Raw genomic sequence first — 21426 nt, 5'->3', positions numbered from 1 at the left:
CCTCTTGAAGGCAGCGGATACTAAGGAGCGCCGGGGCCACCTGTCGGAAAACCAAATGAGGGTCCTGGAACACGTATGCCCAGCGCTCCACGTCCAGGTCCTTGAGAGGCACACCCGTCTGGAGTCGAGTGGTAAGTGTACATGCATACTGATTGGAAGCTGTGCGTGTGGTGGTGTGCCAGTAGTGTGCAGGTTGCACATGTGGTTTTGTAGGGCCATGTATGGATGTGTATGTACAGGGCCGTGAGGCTGACACATGCGAGTCCTTTCATGTGTGAGACACATGGATGGTGTATTTGTGGGTAAGCATGCAGGCCAAATGCAGATGTGTGAGCACACATGTTTAAATGACTGTGTATGTCAGTTGTCAAGGTTGTGGTGTCACACATGGATGTTGGTTTCAGCTGCATGTATCTGCACTGTGTACATGTGCATGTATGTGTATCTGACAAGTGTGCAACTGTCATGCAACATGGATGCATGTGAGACTGATATGTAGAAGACTGATTGCCAGATGTGACATGGATGCCGATCTCATCACTGCGACACTTGGTGGAGGTGTACACATGCATGTAAGTGTGGTGACGTGTGTGCATGTCTAGTGCACTCCCTGTGTCTCATGTGATGTCTGGCTCACCTTTGCCTGCTCATGCTGTTGTATGTGTATGGATGGTGCTGGCTGTTGCGATATGGCTATGTAATAGCTCATGTGTGTGATTTGAAGTGACATGTGTGTTGGGGATTGTGATGCCATGTCTGAAATTTGACAATGACACTCGTGTGCAACTGTCATGTGTGTATGAGTCCATTGTACAGTGCCCTGATGCCTGTGTCCTATCTCTCCCTGTCTGCAGCGTCGACTGATGAAGAGGGCGGAGAGGGTGCTGTGGAGCACAGCGGCAGGGATCGCACCACCAGCCGGAGACGCAAGGCCCTGCTCCCCTCCCAGGTTGTCATCTCGTCGGGGAGTGAGGAGTCCGGTGCCGTGTCCCAGGTCACAGCTGCCAAGGGGAGGTCCAAGAGGCGGAGGTTGGAGTTGGACACCTCGGCAGCAGAAGGGGCAGCTGAGACCCCACAGGGCCTGACGGAGGAAGATGATACGGAGTCATCCAGGTTGGTGGGGGGTTTGGTGGAGGAGGCCGTGCAAGGGACAGAGACGGGGTCTGGAGGTGGGGATTCCACTGGTGCTAGTGGTGCAGTGCAGGGGCAAGGACAGGAGGCAGCACAGGCCGCCGCGGAGGTGCCTGTGTGTAATCCTGTCCCCGATCCTGTGACTGCATCATCTTACACCAGAAGGGATACCTACGTCCAGACCCGTTTTCAGGCAGGGGGATGAGCTTACGACAACTGGCCTTCCTCTGCCTGCGGATGTGGCTCTCTGGGACCGGGTTGAGCCTGTCCTGGGTGGTGTGGCGTTGCGTCAATGGGCCACGAGATACGAAATGCAGTCTTTTCATGGGGAGACTGCATGTCGTCTCGAATGGCTCGTGGACCACGTCGACCTTCTGGGACAGGTCACCAGGGCCGGATTCCTCCGTTTGCTGGGCCTTGTTCCGACCCCCTCCTCAACTGAACCCCCTAAGCGCCAGTCGTACTCCGTGCCATCTTCCCACCCATGTGTCACCTGGGTGCCCTGTGGAGCTGCCTCTGACCCTGCGGCCAGGCTGGTGGAGGACACATCCCTGCCACAGTCGGGAGTCGGACGTCCAGCAGGGGTGGCCACCTCAACAACTGCACCCCAGCCGGAGGAGGATGTGCAGGCAGCAGGAGCCAGGGCACGGGCAGAGGCACAGCAGCAGCAGCAACAAGGTGGGAGCCATGATGGCTCGGGCCTTCGTCATCGGAGGGGCAGGCATCGGCCAGGAGGACCCAGGACGGGAAGTGTCTTCCGTGTGGCAGCGGTTAGGCCATGCCATAGATGCGGAGCGGCAGCGGGCAGAAGAGGCACGGCTCACGATGGTCAGGGCAGAGAACCCCATGTGGAGGGCCCTGAGGCGGGCCGAGTGCCTCGAGGCGATTCGCAGGGAGTTGGAGAACATGTCGTCGTCCCTACGAACCCTCAGGGCCATGGAAGAGCACCGCCTCCGGGACATTGAGCACGAGTTCGATGATGCCCTGGCCCGGGACATCCAAAAGTGAGCCGTCGGACTAGCCCGCTGCCCTTGTAAATAGTTAGGTAGTGTTAGGTTTCCTTTGTTTTTTTCTTTATTTTGGTTGCGCTTGGACAATGCACCACGTTTCTGGGTATAGTTTTTCATTAGGTAGTATTTTTGATAGGTTTCATTTCTTCAGTTGGGATCATGGACCCTGGATTGTTCATCTGTATATAGCTCTTTTTTTTGGATTTCCCCATGGAGCAATGGTTTTCACTTTTGTTTTTCCCTTGGATTTCCTTTGTTGGACTGTGACTTTGGACACCTTTCCTTTGGATTATGATTTCTTGTTTTTCATTATTTTACGGACATGCAGCTTTTCTTTTTTTATTCCCATTGTTGTTTGTTTGATTTTAATTCCAATCATGGTGCTTTTAATACATTTTTTTCTTCATACTTCAATGTGTGGTATATCTCATTGGTTTCATGCATGTCAGGATATGGGTTTTCACATTCACTTGCAACCATTGTGTGTGACGGACATGTGTTCATTTACATACTTGCCATTGGGGTTGTATCATGTAATTGCCTTTTCTATGTGGGTGGATGCAATACTTGGTTGGGTCTTTGGGCTGTGGAGGCTGGCCATAAGGGCCATGATTGAGGATCGTCATGACCTGGGGGCAGGGGGACATGAGTGGGGGCCTGCTGGCAGGTGCCCTGCACTGCTGGGGGGTGGGGGTGCAAGGGGACCTGAGTGGGACATGTGTGGGGGCCTGCTGGCAGGTGCCCCTCAGTGCTGGGGGGTGGGGGTGCAAGGGGACATGAGTGGGGGCCTGCTGGCAGGTGCCATGCACTGCTGGGGGGTGGGGGTGCAAGGGGACATGTGTGGGGGCCTGCTGGCAAGTGCCCTGCACTGCTGGGGGTGGGGGTGCAAGGGGACATGAGTGGGACATGTGTGGGGGCCTGCTGGCAGGTGCCCCTGACTGCTGGGGGGTGGGGTGCTGGGGGACATGAGTGGGGGCCTGCTGGCAGGTGCCCTGCACTGCTGGGGGGTGGGGGTGCTGGGGGACATGTGTGGGGGCCTGCTGGCAGGTGCCCCTGACTGCTGGGGGGTGGGGGTGCTGGGGGACATGTGTGGGGGCCTGCTGGCAGGTGCCCCTTACTGCTGGGGGGTGGGGGTGCAGGGGGACGTGTGGGACATGAGTGGGGGGCTGCTGGCAGGTGCCCCTGACCCCTGGGGGGTGGGGGTGCAGGGGGACATGTGTGGTATATCTCATTGGTTCATACTTCAATGTGTGGTATATCTCATTGGTTTCATGCATGTCAGGATATGGGTTTTCACATTCACTTGCAACCATTGTGTGTGACGGACATGTGTTCATTTACATACTTGCCATTGGGGTTGTATCATGTAATTGCCTTTTCTATGTGGGTGGATGCAATACTTGGTTGGGTCTTTGGGCTGGGGAGGCTGGCCATAAGGGCCATGATTGAGGATCGTCATGACCTGGGGGCAGGGGGACATGAGTGGGGGCCTGCTGGCAGGTGCCCTGCACTGCTGGGGGGTGGGGGTGCAAGGGGACATGAGTGGGACATGTGTGGGGGCCTGCTGGCAGGTGCCCCTCAGTGCTGGGGGGTGGGGGTGCAAGGGGACATGAGTGGGGGCCTGCTGGCAGGTGCCATGCACTGCTGGGGGGTGGGGGTGCAAGGGGACTTGGTTGGGTCTTTGGGCTGGGGAGGCTGGCCAGAAGGGCCATGATTGAGGATCGTCATGACCTGGGGGCAGGGGGACATGAGTGGGGGCCTGCTGGCAGGTGCCCTGCACTGCTGGGGGGTGGGGGTGCAAGGGGACATGAGTGGGACATGTGTGGGGGCCTGCTGGCAGGTGCCCCTCAGTGCTGGGGGGTGGGGGTGCAAGGGGACATGAGTGGGGGCCTGCTGGCAGGTGCCATGCACTGCTGGGGGGTGGGGGTGCTGGGGGACATGTGTGGGGGCCTGCTGGCAGGTGCCCCTTACTGCTGGGGGGTGGGGGTGCAGGGGGACGTGTGGGACATGAGTGGGGGGCTGCTGGCAGGTGCCCCTGACCGCTGGGGGGTGGGGGTGCAGGGGGGACATGTGTGGGGGCCTGCTGGCAGGTGCCCCTAACTGCTGGGGGGGTGGGGATGCAGGGGGACATGTGTGGGGGCCTGCTGGCAGGTGCCCCTGACTGCTGGGGGGTGGGGGTGCAGGGGGACATGTGTGGGGGCCTGCTGGCAGGTACCCCTGACTGCTGGGGGGTGGGGGTGCTGGAGGACATGTGTGGGGGCCTGCTGGCAGGTGCCCCTAACTGCTGGGGGGGTGGGGATGCAGGGGGACATGTGTGGGGGCCTGCTGGCAGGGGCCCCTGACTGCTGCGGGGTGGGGGTGCAGGGGGACATGTGTGGGACATGTGTGGGGGCCTGCTGGCAGGTGCCCCTGACTGCTGGGGGGTGGGGGTGCTGGGGGACATGTGTGGGGGCCTGCTGGCAGGTGCCCCTGACTGCTGGGGGGTGGGGGTGCTGGGGGACATGTATGGGGGCCTGCTGGCAGGTGCCCTGCACTTCTGGGGGGTGGGGGGTGCTGGGAGACATGAGATGGTGATCATATTGCAACGTGACATGTGGCTTGGCTGGGGGGCATGCCCATGGTGGATGTGCTGCCTGCGTGACATGACCAGGGGTGCGGGGTAGTCCCCTGTGGTGTGGGCTGCCTGCAGGGTCCGTGGAGGGGGTAGAGGGGACACCTGGGAGGATCCACACTGCCAATTCACGTGTAGGACTCCCTGCGCACCCCCGAAATACGCGTTCCCCGCTCTGACAGCAAAATCGCGTGTGAAACTTCATGCGCAGCCCGGTAATACACGTACCCTACTCCAATCGCGTGTGAAACTTCCCGCGCACCCCTGAAATACACGTACCAAGGCCAATCGCGTGTGAAACTTCCCGCGCACCCCTGAAATACACGTACCCAGGCCAATCGCGTGTGAAACTTCCCGCGCACCCCTGAAATACACGTACTCAGCCCAATCGCGTATGAAACTTCCCGCGCACCCCTGAAATACACGTACCCAGCCCAATCGCGTGTGAAACTTCCCGCGCACCCCTGAAATACACGTACCCAGCCCAATCGCATGTGAAACTTCCTGCGCACCCCTGAAATACACGTACCCAGCCCAATCGCGTCTGAAACTTCCCGCGCACCCCTGAAATCCACGTACCCAGGCCCAATCGCGTGTGAAACTTCCCGCGCACCCCTGAAATCCACGTATCCAGGCCATTCACATGTGAAACTTCCCGCGCACTCCTGAAATACGCGTACCCAGCCCAATCGCGTGTGAAACTTCCCGCGCACCCCCGTAATATACGTACCCCACTCGCACAGGCACTTTCGCGTGTGAAAGTTCCCACGAACCCCGTAGTACACGTACCCTGCTGAAATTGCGTGAGAAACTTCCCGCGCACCCCAGTAATACACGTTCCCCGCTTAGCGTTTGCTGTTTGGTAGCCCTGTAAACTGGTCCAGGGTTAGCGCAGCCCTTTGCGCTGAATTGGGACTTTTGATGGCTTTTCCTTGCGCGAGGGCGTTCTTGGGGGCGTAACTGGCGCTGCTGCAGGGTCGCTGCGCCACTCCGCGCCACGGCTGGTTTTGGAGGCTAAAATCTGTGAATACGCTGTGCGCGGAAATCGATTTTAGCGCACGCGGCTGGCGCAGACATTCGCATGCGCACACTGTGCGCCAGCCGTGTGCGCCACTTTTGTGCGAAATTCTATGAATTACCCTCCAAATCTGCAGCCGCCTTAGATTCCTGGAGGATCAGCTAGAAATGTGCAGAGACAAGTTTCAAAATGCTGACAATTTACGACTTTAAGAAAATATTGGTTAAGATTAGTTAACTCCACCTACTATACTGCGATAACCAAGATATACCGTCATTTGGCAAGAAGGATATCATACCGCCATAAAACCAATACAGTGACACCCAAATTAGTACTCGGGGATCTTTCATCCAGGTGGCCAGAACAAGAACATTGCTATTGGATCCATTTCCTGGGCGTGGACCAGTGCCGGAGTATCACCTAGATGGGTGGGTGTCCTCAGGGGATGGAAATGGGACAGTGAGAGGTGAGACGCGCTATCCCCTTTCTTGTGACACCTTTTCCCCATCCTACCAGGTAGGATATCTGCAAACTCAAAACCCCACCCTTTTCCGACACAAACCCTTTCTCACAGACAGTTCACTGCGAGTAACAACGGACTACCACCAGAGCCATATACCCGACATGTGCCACCACAGGGGTCAGGAAGAGTCAGGCAATTGCCAATATCACACATACCTGACTTCCGCCTTTTATCCGTGTGGGGAAGTGTGATGGAGCACGGTAGCACACTGAGCAAGAACAAACGGACAAGGAAAGAGCTATTCGAAGATGGCATTACAAACTGAGGAGAAAGGTGGCAAGATCAGAGAGGATGACAAGAAGGAAGTTAGTTACCCATGCCCTTTTCAATGCAGAACTGCGACTTTCACGAGGCCTCAAGGAAAAGAAACATAAGACCGGGAATTGCAGCTGGCGAATGTTGTAACATGTGTCAAAGGTACACAGGGCCCTCCCGGGTCCGGGGACGTGATTGCCACCAGAATTGTTGAGATAACCTTGCGTCACATCTAGACAGAAATTTGGAGATTAGCATGCGTCACATCTAGATAAAACTGTGAAGATTAGCATGAGTCGCATCTGGATAAAACTGAAGATTAGCATGAGTCACATCTAGATAGAATTGTGAGGTTTGACATGCACCGCATCTAGCTAGTGATGGGGTGCAGATGCAAGTGGATCTAGGTCACCAGGCCTAAGCCCCTCCCACCTGTTGCCTTGCTGGTTGCCACTCTTTTCCCTACCTAAGGAGCCCTCCAGGCTCTTTTCCTTTGCAGATGGAGAGCAGGTGCAATTGGATCTAGATCACCTGGCCTAAGCCCGCCCACCTTCTTAGCCCTGCCTCTTCCTTCCTGCTCTTAGATCAAGGGCGCCTCTGGCCCGGGCATCCAAAACAAAGGGCGGACAAAGCAAAGGGCAATTCCTGTTTGGACCCGGACGACCCAGGGCCTGCCCCATGCTCAGACAGCAGGTAAGCATGCACCAACATGTGTTTACTCCCTCGGTCCCCACAAGCCATCCCTACGCCCTCTTGTCCCCCCGTGATGTTCCCTTGTGCCCCCCCTTCCCACACCCTGGTGTTTCCCATTTTGCTCAATTCTTCTGCCCTGCTCCCCCTCCGCCCCCTCCAGCCTAGTTCTGCAGGAGTCTGTCCTGATACACTCTGGTTTCACCATCACCGTCTTGTGGCCAATGCTGGATTTCACTTTTATAGACTTCATTGATTGTGACAGTGCGTCACTCTTTCTCAACTCTCATGTTGGACTTCCTTTGCATCTTGTACTCATAGTGGCACTGAATCATGCTGTTCCCATCTTCATCTTGTATCCTGGCTTGCAACATTATGTGTTACTACTGACTTCTGCAATTGTATTAGCTCTCCCCTCTTGCTTCTCCTCTTTTTGACTGCTTACTCTCGGTTCTCTCCTCCCCTCACTTTCTTCTATGCACTTGCTCTATCACAATTGTCCCTGGGCCTAGTATGATAGCAACCTCGTCTGTCTCCTCCCCCTCCTCTTACTTGTTATTCCCCCCCCCCCAGCACGATCTGAAATGTCATCAGGCCGAGTACGATAGTTAATTTCACATCCTTACCGTTCATGACCTGTAAGAATGTCATTGTATTTTTCTCTTGTTCCCTCCCTTGCCTTGAAGCACTTTGAAACACATTGTGTATAGGCGCTATATAAATAAACTATCATAACATTAACCAACCCTAATAAAAATCTCACCCCTCTGCATACACCTCTCTTACTCAAACAAGCATTCCTCCAAGCACAACAAACCGCACACACTTCACTACATCGCAACAAAACAAACCACACCGTCTCACACAACAGCACATTGCGGCAACCAACCGAAAGGCACACTTAAGCTCAGCGAACAGTGCTAATCGAACTGATGCTGCCAACAGTACATCACAGCTCTCTTGCTCTTCTCTCGCTCAGTGCCGCTAACCCACCCCACCCTCTTTCCTTTCAGATCCGCCAGAGTACCACTCCGGTGATGATAGTGCGCAGTAAAAATATCTTTTAGCATCAACACCTAGGAATCTCAAATTTAGAAGCATTTTCTCATTTTCTACCATTCTGTGATACCTAGGCCCTTTCTCCCACTATCAAAGACAAAGAGTTAAGGAAAACCTGCTAACCCAACTGTAACTCAACTTTCCACATACACTTCTCATACAGAAACACACACAACCACCTCCCTGCACAGCAATCTGCATGTACATGACCACATTGCAACAACAGACTAACACATAACCTGGCACAACAGCACATGGGAATTCTAGATACATAGTAACACATCATGCTTGCTTTGTCATAGAATCCAAGTAAAAAAATAAGTCATGCCACAGCAAAGAATGGCTAAACTGGGTTCCCCAAAATGCAAGTGCAGCCACATAAAAGGACATATCCTTTCTAAAAAAAAAAGAAAAAAAAGAAATTTAAAACAGCATTTTGTACTGCCATCTATGATGAAGATCATTAAAGTGCATTGTGACTGGGATTCCAAGAAGGCTGCTGAGGGGAGAGCAGCGTGATCATGGAGCTCTCACCCCCCGGGGGCCCAAGATAAAGATAGATTAAAAGAGCCTTCCCCAGGAAGGGATTTACCGATGTAGGCTGCAGTGGTGGAGGGCAGCAGCCCAGATCGATGGGGAACTTCGGCAGAGGTAGGTGTGCTGCCTTCGTCTCTGCGGTGCGACCGGTGCAGGGCGAGCTGAGAGATACGCTTGCAGACCGCGAGCAAGAAGAACAGCTCGGGGAGACCCGGGCGGCTAATGACCCAGTGCGGCTGCAAGGCGGGGTGGCGAATAGCAGCCACCATCGGAAGGCAGGCGGCATAGGAGCATGTCAGGAAGAAGCTTCCTGCGATATTGGAGGCCCACCGGGGCTGGATTCGTTGAGCACAGACTCTCCTGCTGGCGAGCACCAGAGGGAAGATCGAGGCAGGACCGAGCCGCCCCCGCGCCAGAGATTCAGCCCCTCATCAGAGAGATCAGGAGGATCCAGAGGGGCCATACTCGTAGCCCACTGATAATTGGGACATGATCCCTGCAGCAATTAATAGTATTTTTGGGAGTCAGATACCAGACAACATAGGGATGGCCATCCTTGGAATGGGTGGGTTTCTGGGAAATCTACCCTCGAAAGCTCAACGAAAGACATACATCATCCTGACAGTGGCAGCCACGTTTGTGGGGGTACACAAATGGAAAAAAAGCTGCCCCCACAGAACACAAATGGGTTAGTAAAATCTGGAACTTTGTGGCATTGAAGTGGGTGACCTATTCGATTCAAGGGGACCATCAAAGGTTTCTCTCAGACTGGGACATTGTCCTGCATCACCTGCAGCGGTGCTCGCGAGCCGCATGGTGCTCGAGGAAAATGAGATTGCTAGGGCTGGTGTGAGTACTCCCTACACTTAGGGAGGGCGCCTTCAAAGGAAGCTGGGAGTAGATATGACTGATGTTTCTAGGGGAGGCAAGGACTATGGGAGGACGGGTTCTCAAATGGTGCAAGGACCCGTACAACGGCTGGCGAGAGAGCTCGCCACTCACAGAAACTTGGGACCAGGAGCCATCTACAGAGTTTATGGAATCGGGCGACGGAGGGCAGCAAGACTGGGTGCGTTGTTGGCTACATGTCTTGTGATGGAGGGAGGGGGAGAAGGCGGGGCGAGAAGGGATGGGGAACGGGGGTTATATGTGTTCTTGCTGTTGAAAATGCCAATAAATAACATTTAGCTTTTTTTTTATTTTTTAAGTGCATTTTTATTTGCTGCCCTCACTAGCCAAAATCAGCTCCCTGGCCCAGCACAAACACACCAACCCACCCATTCTTTGACTCACATTCACTCGCTTATTCACACACAGCATTCACTCACTCATTGCACGAGAGGATCAGAAGTGACCTTCCCATACATCATTTTATAGCCCCCTGCACCTGTTCTAAATAAGCCCAGGGACATGTTTTCCCCCCTGTGCTTTTAAAAGTGCACCTCTTTTGAAAATCGGGATTGACTTAGAAATGCCCAGAACCCCCTTTCCACCGTCTGCCTTGCGAAGTTGTGCATTTGTTGGGAAAATAGCACCCCAATGTGCACAACTATGATGCACACATTTAAATGTGCTTTGTAACTATGACGCACATTTAAACGTCCTGAAGTGAATGGGCATCCCATCTGTTGCACCAAACACGTTTTGAAAATCGTGGCACGATGGTTTATCCCTACTGATCACTTCTTTACGCTCATTTCAGAGTGTGGGGTGTGAGATGCCAGAGGGTGAATTAGGAATGTCAAAGGACACACGAAAAGGAAAGGGTGCATGGGGTTTTTACGGTTTCTGCAGTCATTAACCCCAGATTTGCTTATGAGCAAGTATTGTGTTAAATACCATTAGCTCCAGAGCAGATACTGTGACTGGAATAGTTAGACCCAGAGCACGTACTGTAAATGCCATCATTCAGGTATTCTGTCATATGTAACAGATTAGCAGGTACTGTAGCAAACGTCATTAGTTCCAGAGACCGTACTGTTTATTTGCCCCAGTGCAGGTATTGTCAGATGCAGCTGATGAGCAGGTACGTACTGTAACGGAAGTCATTAGCTCCAGAGCAGGTATTATGTCCGCACTCATTCGCTCCAGCCAGAGGATGTGATGGGCCGTTACCATTAGCGTCAGAGAAGGTAGTGTCTCCTGATATTCATCAGGGTGTTATTTCTGAACAGACACTGTGCCTGCAGTTTTTATGCACAGAAGGGTCATTAGACCCAGAGAAAGTACCGGATCTGCAGCCATTTACATACCTCTCAACTCACACTCTTTTGGCGAGTGTCACCCGGCCTGAAAGCAGCTCCCACTACCCTTCCATATAAATTAATAGACTTTCACCAACCAAAAGAAAAATCTGGTGTTTTCACCCGCAATGGGGTGACAAAACGTTGAGAGCTATGCCATTAGCCCTGGGGAATCATTACTTTCAGAGTAGGCACTGGAACCAGTACGTCTGCAATCATCTGCCTGCCCAGATGATATATATATATATATATATATATATATATATGCATATGCATACACACACACACAGCTGGTCATTGGGCCGGCTCTCGTCGGATCTGAGATCCGGCACCAGATGTGTAGCCGGATCTCGGGACCCGGCCAGAGTCAGCCGCCCCAAACCCCTGCTCTGCGCTCGGGAGAAGAAGAAAAAAGCACACAAGAGCAAACAGTAACTTCCTCTGGTGACCCCATCCATGCAAGAGGAAGTTACAGTCCTGAGCCACGACCCGGTTTATTTATTTAGTCATGCAATGTTTGTCGGATATAGGAACCCGGATCATTTATTTATGCAATGTTTGTCGGATACCGGTATCCAACAAACACTGCATAAATAAATACATATACAGGTATCTGACAAACATTGCATAAATAAATACCCCTATTAACATCACACATGATGCAGCCACCCAACTGCTTTCAGAGGGGAGCTGCAGGAACTGTGGTGCGTCTGGTTCAAGTAAAAGAAAACGCTGCTTATGGCGAACAGAAATTCACTGTGTTTGAATAGTACCCAAGGGGAAGTTTTTTTTTAAAAAAATGAATGCAAATTGTGGATTTTAAAGAATATTTACTCAGCCACACTGGTCAAAACTATTTTCTGCATAGTGAAGTAAATCATCACCAGTGCCATGGAAGTGGTTTAAAGTGGAATTGATATATAATTTGGAAAAGAAGCAGCATGAAAGAAAGAGTGCTGTGTTAAACTATTATTTTAGACGTTTCCTTTAATCAGAGGTCAACTGCGAGCACCGCCCCCTGAACCCCACCTCCTCGGGGTATATATTTATATAAAAAATCACTTACACAAGACCACGGTCTGTGTAGTAGCTGCACAGCAGTTACTGTGTCTGCGTGCATTCCAAGCCTGAACTGTAATGAGCTTCGGAGCGAGCAGATACTGTGTCTAAGGGACCAACATCAGGCTGCTCTGTGCAATTTAAAAACCATGTTTAGAAAGTCACGCATGCACCATGTTTTATTTCAACATGTGACGAGTACAATACAATACACCCGGGCCCACCCGGATGGGAGGCCCGGGGCCGTAAGCTGGGAGGTGGGGGATTTGTGCGAAGTCCGGTGGGGCAGCGCCTGTTTGGCGCTGCCCCACTTAGCATGCACATGGTGGGGTCGGGCTGCTGGGTCCCTTAACAATGGGAACCCAGACAGTGCGTCTCCCGCATAGGAGGGTGAGGCGAGAGGGGCAGGTGACAACCGGTAGTCGCTGCCCCTAGTCACCTTGCCCTCCACACTTCAAAGGCCCCCCTTCCCATCCTGCGGATGCTGAGCGGGGGCCTTTTGAAGTTCAAAGAAAGGGCCGCCTTGCCCCCAGGCCAAATTTTGTCTTTATCTGGCGGGGGCAAGGTGGCCCTTCTCATGCTTCCTCCCCGTCAGCCACGAACAGCAGCAGGACGGCTGCAGGTCTCCGGAAAAGAACACGCTTTTGAGACTGGAAGAAGTCTCTGCACTCCTGCGGTGTCTTTCATCTGGCCTCAGCAGAGCACTGCGGGACGTTAGCTGCACCAGCCCTACAGACAGCGACGGTGCTCAGAGAACAAACAAGCCGTCGGAATAGGACAGGGAACTGAAGAGTGGCAGCAGGAGGCACAAAACTGGTCCGGGCACACATTCAGGAGTGGAAGCAGCAAAGAGGAATATTTTTGCCCTCTAATTCCCCAAGGCACGGCAGGCCTTTTCACATTCCCCAAGCAGCGATTGCCAACCCGGAAAAGCTTCAATGCGGCGACCTATTAACCCTGCGCAGAGGCGCTTGGAAGGGCGGCTTTCCCTCTCAGGCCCCTCCGACACAGTTGCGAGTGCGACAGCTGTTCTGGGGACACTGAGGCGACGCTGCACAAACATAAGCAAGAAAGCAGCCCGTGCCTGGAACGGTAAAGGCTAAAAACCTCAGCCTTGGAAGCAGGTCGACACAGAGCAACCTCGAGAGAGGTAAAACTCGAACTGCGAACTTAGCATACATAATATTGAATTTTTCCGCATTAGCACATCGGCACATTGCGGAAGGCAGCCCTGCAGAAAGTGATCTCTGTAAACTCCCGGGGAGCTGAATTCAGAGATAATAATAAGCCGAACTGGGCGAAAGAAAAGGCTCTACATTAATCCTTGTTTCCAGGCCTAACCACCACAGAGCAGGACCACGGTGGTGCTGAAAGGCCGTCTCCTTTCCAAAACACAGCACCAGCAAGCATCTGCAGTGAACGCAGACAGCTATTAACTCGGCAAAAAAGCGCAAAACAAGTTTTTGGAAGCAGGAAGACACGGAGCAAGAAGTGTAACTCATAACTGGTGCCATAAAGAAGAAGGAAGGCACCCTACATCATATGGTAGTGCTTGACCCCTGGCAGCATTGGTCAGAAGCGAGCACACAGGGGCACGGCACACTAAGTGGGCAACACAAGGACAGCCCACTACAAACTAGCACTCAGAGGCCAAAAGAGGAAAGTGATGGCCAACACTTTATCCCTAAAAGAAACACTACTCCTGGAACGGGCCAAAGCAGCGGAAGCAGTCCATGGCATGGACGTGGTGCAAGAAAGAATGGCAGAGCTCGCATCCACCAGCCTCAACGACGATGACACAGACGCCCTGGAAGAGGTCAACGGCGAGGAGGGGTCTGCAGAAAGGGAGCAGCCGGCCAGGAAGAAGCAGCGCCTTGACATCCGCAGCATGCCCGCCTATTCAGACACCCACCCAGGCACCAAAAGAAAATCAAAATCAGGTACTGTGAAAAGCAATGATTTGGGGCCTATGCTAGAACAATTTTAAAATGGCACAAGGGTGCGGGTGCTGGGAAAAAGATGAGGCACGAGGATGACTCGAGCAGCTCCAGAAGCGAGAGCGGCAGCACGGACACAGAGTCGGAATATGGGGGCGAGGATGACCAGGGCCACCTTAAAGCATGGGTTGGGCCAAGCAATGATGTTATGTCTCCAAGCCCACATATGACTAAATATGGGAGGCGCACAGCCGGCAAAAGTGTAAATAGAAGCCTAAAAAAGACTATTGCATGGCACATAGAGCGAAAAATTAAGAGAAAGATTTGGAAAAAGCAATTCATTGATATTTTTGCCTATTGGAATACGAAGAATCAGGTTTGGGCATTTCAAAAAGGGATAAGAAAGAGGAAGAAAAAGGAGGCCCACACTGGAGTAGAATAGTCAGGACTGAGAAGCCTCATTTCAAATCCTATCAACAATCATCCTAGAAAAATACCCAGAAGAGGGCACTGCACTGATTGCCTACCACCACAGAATTTTGGAGATTCACAAAACCTTTGGGGGGGAGCCATGGCTGACTATGATAGAGAGTTCAGGAAGGAGATGCAGAGATTCCCTGACCTAGGCTGGGAAGAGGAAGACCCCAAACTGTATATTTCCCATGTCTTAAAAGAAAACTCAGCTCAGAGTGCTCAGAATAATAAGGACAAGAGCAGCAAAGCAACAGAAGGGATAGAAACAGGCAGCATAACCAGCATAAGTCACAACAAGACAGTGCAAATGCCAACAAAAACAAACACCCGTTTCGAAGACCGCCCCAAGGGGGGCAAAAAGCGGGGCAGAATCAAGGGCAGTTTGGCAACCGCAGCACGGGGGGGCAAAGGGAGCACCCCGGGGACCTGCTGGTATTTCAACAGAGGGTCATGCAACAAGGGCACTGAGTGCAGATACAAGCACCAATGCAGCACATGCATTGGTGGCCACAGCAGCAACGACTGCACAAAAGCCTCTCCCCTCCAGGCCCAGCCCAAAAGTCACAGAGGTTAAAAACATGTACTAGTTATAAGATGGGGGCCTCACCAATAAAAATTGACCAACTAATAAAAATGTTAGAGAACTACCCTGACCCTGCAGCTAGATAATTCTTGGGTCAGGGCTTCAAAGATGGGTTTCAGATCCCATTCAAGGGCCAGGGATCTCCCACTATACCCAAAAGCCTAAAAATCTGCCTCTTCCCTAGCCAGCATAATAAGAGAAGAAATTGGTAAAGAGCTAAACCTAGGGAGGATTGAGGGTCCCTCTCCAACACCCTCCCTTCATTGAGTTTTTTATGCTTCTCCCTGGCCATTGTGCCCAAAAAACAGCATGGGGGAGTTTAGGATGATCCACCATTTATCGCACTCACCCGGAAGCTCTTTCAATGTTGGCATCCGTGCCACTGAGGCTGCTGTCTCTTACAGCTGCGTGCAGGATGCGGTTGACCTAGTAAACCTGTCAGGTAGACACGCCCTCATGGCGAAAGCCGACATTAAGTCAGCATTCAGGCTGCTGCCTGTGCACAAGAACACTCACCAGTGGCTGTGTTTCCATTTTGACAACAAATTCTATTTATGATAAACGCCCCCCCCCATGGGCTGTGCCATCGCGTGTGCCTACTTTGAACTGTTCAGTTCTTTCCTACAAAGGGTACTCCAACAGGCCATGCCTAGAGCCAGAATGGTACACTATCTGGATGATTTTTTCTTCACTGGCCCAGCAGGGTCTCCCCTAAGCAGCTCATCTATAAAGTTATTCAGTGAAACCATGCAGGCATTAGGGGTTTCCACAGGCGCCTGAGAAGACAGTAGGACCCACCACCACCCTGTCATTCCTAGGCATAGAGATTGACTCTTCCAAGAGGGAATGCTGCCTACCCATAGACAAAATAGAGGACCTTCTAAAGACAATAAGGTTGATGACAGGCAGGGACAAGGCGACACGGCGGGAAATACAGTCCCTTGCTGGGAAGCTCAATTTTGCTACCAGAATCATGTTCCAAGGCCGGATCTTTAACAGGAGCCTGGAACTAAAAATGAGGGGGGTTACTAAGCCACACCACCACATCAGATTGAGCAAGGAAATAAAACAAGACCTGGCCATATGGGAATCATTTCTTAACAATTTTAATGGCCAGGTGATATGGCGCAAAACCATGAATGGCGCAGACAAAAGGTCCTTGTTCACAGATGCGGCTGGCAGCAAAGGATTTGGGGTATGTTTTGGTAACAAGTGGTGCGCAGAGCACTGGCCTCCCTGCTGACAGAGGAGGGGCTGGTCCAGGAACATCACACTGCTAGAGATATTCCCCATATGGATGGCACTCTATTTATGGGGGGACTTGTTGGCCAGCACAGAACTGGTCACACGGTCAGACAACATGGCGGTTGTACACATTTTAAACAAGGGTGCTGCCTCCTGCCCTCTGGTGCTAAAAGTGTTGAGAGAAATGACAAAAGTCACCCTGGAAAATAACATGGTAATTATTGGGCGGCACATTGCAGGCAAAGATAATAAGGCCGCTGATGCTCTGTCCTGTTTTCAGTTCTCCACTTGCAAGGCACTAAACCCACAGGCAGAAGCTAGGAGGACAGCAGTTCCAGAAGAGGTTTGGGCCATCAGGGACACATCCAAGGCACCCCCCGCCAGCCAGCCGGTCACAGCTCTTCCATGAGTTGCCCGCTCCCAGCTCTACCCTCTCCCCCCCACCCCCCGGGCAAAAGGGGGCTGCCTTTCCCGGCACCACACTCCTACAGGTGAGCCTAAAGGTGTCCTAAGGGTACTGGCCAATAAAGGCGCCGGCACAGAAAACTGCCAAAATGTACAAGTGCTTGACTGATTTTGGAAACATCACAAAAGTCACCAACATCAGGGATATACAGGAAAGCCATGTCAATGACTTTATGGAGTGGGCTTTCAAACAAAGCAAAAAGAAGGCATGGGCTTCATCCCATCTGGCAGCATTTTCATATTACACTAGATTAGCGGGGGCACCCGACCCCACCCTAGGCGCACTAACCAGATATGCTCTCAAGGGTTGGTCCAAAATGGAAGGGGTCAAGACAGACACCAGGCACCCCCTCAATTTTGCTAAATTAAAAATTCTGCTAGACACCCTCCCTGCAGTATGCAACAATGCCTACGAGACCTCACTATTTAGAGCTGCCTTCACCCTCAACTACTCTGGGGCGTTCAGGATCAGCGAGATAGCCTCCAAAACACAGGATCAGAGGTAGGGCTGTGAAACTGTGCAGGTCCAAAACTGACCAATTAGGAAAAGGGAGGATCATCAACCTGTACTACACTGAGGAATCAGTATATTGCCCCATCTGCACCACCAGGGCCTTCATGAACAAGCGCCCCAGCCGGGGGGAGCAATTATTCACACACAAAAATGGGTCTGCCCTCAGTAGATTCCAGGTGAGGTCTGTCCTCAGGAAGACTACAATAGCTATAGGATGGAATCCTACTGAGTTTGGATCCCACTCCTTCAGGATAGGAGCAGCCACTTCAGTCTGGATGGGGGGGGGGGTTGCAAGAGAAAGCCATAAAAGGGATTGGGGGTTGGAAATCGGGGACTTAAAAAAGATACATCAGGAAAGACTTGATCTAATAGTATCCTCCCCCCCCCCCCGATTATCTCATCATCCACCCATCTGGGGGCCATGACTTCGCCTCAGCTGGGCAGGAAGCTTCTTCTGGCTTAAATCTGCACCTCCCTCAGATCCCTGGCCCGCATGCTAAGACTTCGAACAGAAGTGACGATATCAGAAATCATGATAGGAGATTTCTAGGCGCAAACTTAACAAAGCTTAACAAAGCTGTGGCCAATTTCTGCCTTTTCTTAGGCCTCAAATTTATTAAACATGGGATCTCGGTACACAACCAGGCCATGTTCTGCAGTGACGGGGTTCACCTGTCCATTGAAGGTATGGACATCTTCACCAGGAATATTTTCTGGACCCTGGCAGCCAGAGGCTGTACTTAATTCATAATCTCTTATTTTGGGGGGACCTGGGAGACGCCGGTCAGCATCCCCTCAGGGTGGCGGCGGGGATCAGCCTCGAGCGGCCCCTAATTGGGATTAGGGCCCCCCGCTCACCTGTTCCCTCTGTCCCCAAAATATAGTATTGTTATCCTTATGTGATGTTATGGCTGGTTTTTCTTTTGCACCATGGCTGGTACTAAAATAAAGCTTGTGGCCAAAGTTTTTTCCACCTCACATCCTGGTCGTCAGTCTCCTCATTCCTGCAACTGTCATTACTGTATTGCCTGTCTTGTCACGCTTGTCATCCATCCATGTCACCCGCATGCCACTCCCCAGCACAAAAACACTTCCAGGCTTATACACCCGGGCCCACCCGGATGGGAGGCCCGGGGCCGTAAGCTGGGAGGTGGGGGATTTGTGCGAAGTCCGGTGGGGCAGCGCCTGTTTGGCGCTGCCCCACTTAGCATGCACATGGTGGGGTCGGGCTGCTGGGTCCCTTAACAATGGGAACCCAGACAGCGCGTCTCCCGCATAGGAGGGTGAGGTGAGAGGGGCAGGTGACAACCGGTAGTCGCTGCCCCCTGTCACCTTGCCCTCCACACTTCAAAGGCCCCCCTTCCCATCCTGCGGATGCTGAGCGGGGGCCTTTTGAAGTTCAAAGAAAGGGCCGCCTTGCCCCCAGGCCGAACTTTGCCTTTATCTAGCGGGGGCAAGGTGGCCCTTCTCATGCTTCCTCCCCGTCAGCCACGAACAGCAGCAGGACGGCTGCAGGTCTAAAAAACCATCCCTCCCACCCTGCAAATAACTGTAAGGAAAAGCTATAGCGAGGGCCAGGTAGAAGATGAAACACAATCATATCATTAGGGGAGGCTAAAACGCCTCACTTTAAAAAATAAACATAAAAATTCAACTCCAAGAAGAGCCTTTTGTAAAATACCGGGGGGTCTTTTGTCTATTAGTTAATCTTCTAGGAAAAAACAGTTATAGAAGACCCAGGCGCTCAGAATCCACCAGAGAACATCAATACAGGTGGGAGCTGCTCTAGGGGTATTACAAAGCCGAAAAGGAGAGAGGAACTTGAGCAGAAACATGTACTAGCAAGCCTCAAGTATCCACCTCCATGCATGCAGAAAGGGGGGGTCTCACCGCAAGTGGATCAGGAGCAGGGTAAGTTCCTAGTAAGGCTCCGTAACCCACCCCCTCGCATTTGTTATCCAAGATAAGCGCACTGGGGTACGCAAGTGGATCGTGGGCAGGGGAAGTTCCCAGCTAAGCCCTTAGAACCCACCCCAGCAACAAAATAGTACAACACAAGCACTGAAGGGGTTTCACAACACAAGTGGAGCGGGAGCAGGGAAAATGCTAGCAAGGCTCTCTTTTTGAACCCACTCCAGCTGTAAAAACAAGCAGCCTTAAGCGCTGAGGGGGTATCACAACGCAAGTGGATCGGGAGCAGGGTAAAAACCTAGTAAGGCTCTTTGAACCCACCCCGGCTGTAAAAACAAGCAGCTTTAAGTGCTGAGGGGGTCTCACAATGCAAGTGGATCAGGAGCAGGGTAAAAACTCTGTAAGGCTCTTTGAACCCACCCCGGCTGTAAAAACAAGCAGCTCTAAGCGCTGAGGGGGTCTCACAATGCAAGTGGATCGGGAGCAGGGTAAAAACCCATCAAGGCTCTTTGAACCCACCCCGGCTGTAAAAACAAGCAGCCTAATGCGCGGAAGAGGTCTCATAGCACAAGTGGATCAGGAGCAGGGAAGACCCTAGTAAGGCTCCTAGAACCCACCCCCGAGGAAACAACTAGCCCGCAAACGGAGCGTGGGGGCTTCAAAAACTCAAGTGGATCATGTGTGTAGAAAGTGCCAAATTCATCTCCAAAGAGTGGACCAAGAGGCTAAAACGCCTCCATCCAGGGAAAAGTACAAAACACATGACCAAAAAATCAAAATGGCTCTAAGAACACATCCCGCGGAGGATCAAGTGAAAGGCTTCACAACGCGGGGTTTTGTTTTATCAAGAAATATGGATCAAGAGCCATAACTTCAGCGAAAATCACCCTGTGAGCAAGAGAGGGCGGCGCAGGTGCTAAACCTGGTCAGGTTGGACAGCAATAAAAGGCACACAAGCGCACACCTCCCCACCTCACTTAGAAAGGACAAGAGAAAGCAGGATGAACCTGCTCCAAAGACAAGCAATTATGAACATGTCACAGCTCACACGCTGGGGCCAAACAATTGTCACAAGCTTTCATATGAATGGCGGCAGGGATCAGCCTCGAGCGGCCCCTAATTGGGATTAGGGCCCCCCCGCTCACCTGTTCCCTCTGTCCCCAAAATATAGTATTGTTATCCTTATGTGATGTTATGGCTGGTTTTTCTTTTGCACCATGGCTGGTACTAAAATAAAGCTTGTGGCCAAAGTTTTTTCCACCTCACATCCTGGTCGTCAGTCTCCTCATTCCCGCAACTGTCATTACTGTATTGCCTGTCTTGTCATGCTTGTCATCCATCCATGTCACCCGCATGCCACTCCCCAGCACAAAAACACTTCCAGGCTTACGAGTTACAGCTTCAGCCTCTTACTTACACATGCATTTCCATAGATTGCAAAGGGGCTCCTCTTACCAATATAACAAAGGGGTGAGAACGATCTAAGTTAATGAATGCTAAAAGAAATGCAAATAAATTCACTAGAAGAGTCGGAGGCCACGCACTGACCTGATGCTGCCTGGAAACAGAAAAGGAGCGTTCAGTGAAGGAAAGCCTGACGTTGCTTTCATGACCCGATAGCATTGACAGCTCGCCGTCACTTTCTGAAACGCCTTTCAGGCGTGACAACGTTTACACGTATTCCTGAAAGGCCGTTAAGTCGTTGTGACGTTATCACGTAGGACGTCTACGTGCTTAGGAAGAGAATAGTGGAGGAAAGAGGGCTCGATCCATACCGTAGTGTCTAGTTCTCATCCGAGAAACGGACCATAACATCCCCCCCCCTTCTATTCTTCACGTGACATCCGACGTCATAATTGTTATTTTCCTGGACCATTATAGTTAGCGCCTTAGCGGGAAGCTTTGGCTGGCAGACTGTGCACGTTCAACCGGAAACTGCGTGTTTTTGGTTTGCATAGTAATTTTTTTGAGCTGGAACTGCGGTTAAGGTGGGCATTTTTATTTGGGATACCGGGAACGTTTCTGCAAGACACCAGATGGAGCGTCTTCGTCTTGTTCTTCATCGTCATTTTTGTAAGATCAGCAGGAATCAGTGTTTTCTTGACTGGCTGAGATTTACAATTTGCATTTTCTTCGGAGTTCCGTGAACGTTCCTGCAAGA

At 51.9% G+C, this 21426-nt stretch overlaps 1 protein-coding gene across 1 annotated transcript in view; it reads right to left on the bottom strand.

Annotated features, from left to right (window-relative positions):
• Positions 1–20949, bottom strand: part of C1PH19orf25 (chromosome 1p C19orf25 homolog) — a 103425-nt gene extending 82476 nt beyond the window's left edge. Inside the window, exon 1 of the mRNA XM_069646722.1 lies at positions 20814–20949. The gene's annotated coding sequence lies outside the window, so the exon portion shown is untranslated. The remainder of the gene's footprint in view (positions 1–20813) is intronic.
• Positions 20950–21426: the final 477 nt, after the last annotated feature.

This window comes from Ambystoma mexicanum, chromosome 1p, assembly GCF_040938575.1.
Source record: "Ambystoma mexicanum isolate Mex_15411 chromosome 1p, UKY_AmexF1_1, whole genome shotgun sequence".
Taxonomy (NCBI): domain Eukaryota; kingdom Metazoa; phylum Chordata; class Amphibia; order Caudata; family Ambystomatidae; genus Ambystoma; species Ambystoma mexicanum.
The sequence above is the reverse complement of the archived record's forward strand: the minus strand, read 5'-3'. Positions and strand labels throughout refer to the sequence as shown.